Below are 3,809 nucleotides of genomic sequence, written 5' to 3' on the forward strand. Positions count from 1 at the left end.
TAAATACCAGCCAAACTCTCCAAAGCTATGAACATCCTGGAGGTGGGGCTTGGGGGGCAAAGATAATATTATCATTTTTTTAATGTACTATTTAATATGTGTTGTACGACCATGGGCTACTATGTCTATGCTATGAATAAGAAAAATGCTTACATTAAAAAACATCTTGGAAGAAACTGATTTTTAGCCATTGAGAAATGGCTGTAGTGCCCATCCTTAAGAATAAGTATAATTCACTCCCTGAAATGGTTGCCCTGAGAAAACAACGAAGGGACCTTAAGCCATAGTTCTGCACATGCCACCGCACTGAATGCACACCATTGTATCATCATCTTCAGGGCACTAGTGAGAGACAAAATGCACTTGGCCAAGGCTGGGGGAAATGGGGACACAAAGAACCTGATTCAAGCAAAGAAAAATGGGTAGAGGACACATTTGTCGAATTTTAACAGACTCCTGGCATTTGTATTTACTTTTTGTTTACATTTAGGCTTTTACAGAAAACACTGAAGTGATTTTGCAAGCCCTCTTTGTATACTGAGAAGCTGAAAATGTAGATGAAAGCACAATTTGTTACTTAAGAAAATTTATTAACATTCTCAGAAATAATTTTAAACACTGGTTTCAAATAAACTAAGAAACAATTAAAAACTATTCATATAATAAATAAAAATGTCATTTCTTTTTTACAGCTCTACAAATGGAAAAATACAGTTCTCTTTTTCCCTTTCATGAAACTGGCCTGGAATGTGAACAAACAGGCCAGAACCAGGCTGATAGACACTCAGTTATACTTTATTGCCGTCAGAGTCCCACCATCATGTCAGATATCATGTTCACCACTCACCTATGATTGCTAGAAAAAGGATTCTCATATGTAGCTTTTGTAAAGTCTGAATTTGTTCTTTATTCTGTACTGTAGAGTTTGAATACATACTCATCTTTGTGAGTATGTGTTAAAATCATGCAATTCATGATCACTGAGGATGACAGGAAGATATGGCAGTAAGCAGAGGTTCAGAAAACTGGATCCATTGTAACTTTCAGTAGCATAAGGCAAAAGGCATACTTTGAGGCCAAAGAATGTGTGTGCTGATCTGAAGGGTGGCCGTGATGGAAATGCCCGTAGGGGAATGACACAGCTGGCCTCCTGCTGCCCCGGTAGGTTTGGCTGGTGACTAGTTCCACCCGTTGAGTTGTCCTATTGCATCCATTTCAGCCTCAGTGCATAGGACTGCCTGGGAAGTCAGCTGCCAAGGTCGAACATGAGGTCCATTCTTGGAGGCCATTCCCAGGCTGATTTTCCAAGGGCCTTGATAAGTGGCAATGCCTCACTTCACCTGCTTGCTGCTTTGCAGATGTGTGTTTCTGAGGCACATCTATGACTCCTGATGTGTGCTGGTATGGATTAATTTTTCTGTTTGCTTCCTCTGGGTCAATGAGTCTCAAAATTATGTGCATCAGCGGCTCCTGGGAGTTGGTTACAAATTCAGATTTCTAGGCTCAAATATGTCTGGATGGGAATCCAGGTCATCTCTGGGCCTTATTTTTAGAAATCACTACTATATCAATTGTTATAAAGAAACAGAGATTTCTTTTAGGTTTTTCTTTTCAAATGAATTAGTAAAAAGTAGCATCACTTATCTGAAATATTGGAAAATGACTCAGATTATAATTAAATCTTTACCCAATACAGACAAAACACTGATAGAAGTCACATTAAATTAATTTTGTTCTGCTTAATGATAAAGTTGTGGAACGATTCTCCTTATTATACAGGGAACCCTGATTTGGTAAGAGACATACATTTATGAGAGATCTGAAATGCTCTAAGAAAATATTTTATATGTCACCAGGTCATGGCTGTTTCACTAATTACTCATTAGCACTGATGATGAGTGATTTTTTTCCCTTATTTTTTGTTCATCTGCTAAGCTAATACAGAGTTTCATGGCTGATTTAATTTTTTTCTTTTACTACTGGAAAAATTAAATATTTCTTATGTTAATTGGTCACTTATATTTCTGCTTCTTTAGATTTTATTGTATATAATTTGCCCATTTTTTTCTTTCCCGTAAGGGTATTAGAATTTTGACTATTGGTTTGAAAGAGGTCAATATATTTTACTCTTAGATTTTAAAATGGCATAGCAGACATTGCTAAATAAACCAAGATGGAGTTTTGGAATCATTTTCAGCACATCAATCAGGCTGCAACTATGAAGAGACAAACTTTTTACACCAACTGAAATCATGTATTTACTATTCCTGTTATATAGTTTTAATTTTTGTGTGTTTTTTAATTGGATCTGTAATTAAGCAGCAGTTTTAAAAATGTGCTTTAAAACAGTGTTGTTAGGGCTTCCCTGGTGGCGCAGTGGTTGAGAGTCCGCCTGCTGATGCAGGGCACGCGGGTTCGTGCCCGGGTCCGGGAAGACCCCACATGCCGCGGAGCGGCTGCGCCCGTGAGCCATGGCCGCTGAGCCTGCATGTCCGGAGCCTGTGCTCTGCAACGGGAGAGGCCACAAGAGTGAGAGGCCCGCGTACCGCAAAAAAAACCGAAACCAAACAAACAAAAAAAACCAAACAACAAAAAACAGTGTTGTTAGTTTGGGAATTATTTCTTCATTTAAGTTTAAAGAACTCTGGAAAATTATTCTGGCCCTGCAGTCTTATGGGATATAAATATTCTGTATCCACTAATTCCAAGCAGCTTAGACATTGCAGGTTTACTTCTCTAGTTTGCCGTGTCTGTTAACTATTGTTTGCTTCTGCTTTTAACAGTGCTGGGTTCCTAGGGTTACCATCCTGGGACTACTTTAAATTAATTTGAACTTCTTTCTTCTGTGTTCTGACAGAACACAGTTAGTGGCAGTTTTTGGATACATAAAACTAAGTTAATCATGTATAGACATAAAAATTAAAATTCTCAGTTTCAAAACTTAGAGCAAAATTTCAGGCAAGTTTCTAGACCTCTCTGTGCATCTAGACATACTAGCCTCTTTGCTGTTCTTAAAATAACCTGAATCCACTTCAGCATCAAGGCCTTGAACTTCTTATCCCTCCCTCTTAGAAATGACCTTAACCTAGACTTTGCATGCATTGTTCACCCTATCATTTCACTGAAGCCTCTGCTCAAAGTTGACCTCCTTAGAGAGTTTTAAAAAGAATCTCTATTCATGTAGTATTCTGCTTCATTTTTCTTAAAGCTATTTTTCATTACCTAAAAATTCTTATATAATATACAATTTATAACTTATTATATGTTTGCTTTATCTATTTATATACATGTGTTTTATGCACAGTGGTGACCCCAGATCATAAAATACTTGTTAAACTAATAAATATACAAGTAAATCTAACATAATAAAATTAAATTCTATATAGATCTCTTTCTAAATAGTTCTTATTTTCAAATCTCACCAATGTGAGATAACACCAGCAAAATAGGGGCCTGGACAACAGGTATGAACATTTTGAATATCTTTGTGCCCTGAAACTCAACTAATTATGTATAATAATTTAAAAAGCTAATAATATTCAATATTGTCTTAATAATTTATTAACATTTACTTGATGTAATCACCAAGATGATTATTAGCCAATGATGCTTTCATTCTTCCTATACATAAAATCTTCCTCAGTTCAATGCTCCAGGCATTAAAAGAGGCTATTGATTATCTAATTATAGCCCAATTGTTGCTTTTGTTTAAAAAGAGTTCCCCACTTCCCTCATTTCTTATTGATATAAGCTTTGTTGACCTGATTAATTTCCCAGAAGCAAACTGAAATGTAATACTTGACATTGGG

The sequence above is a fragment of the Lipotes vexillifer genome, unplaced genomic scaffold, assembly GCF_000442215.2.
Source record: "Lipotes vexillifer unplaced genomic scaffold, Lipotes_vexillifer_v1.1 scaffold67, whole genome shotgun sequence".
NCBI classification, from domain to species: Eukaryota; Metazoa; Chordata; class Mammalia; order Artiodactyla; family Lipotidae; genus Lipotes; species Lipotes vexillifer.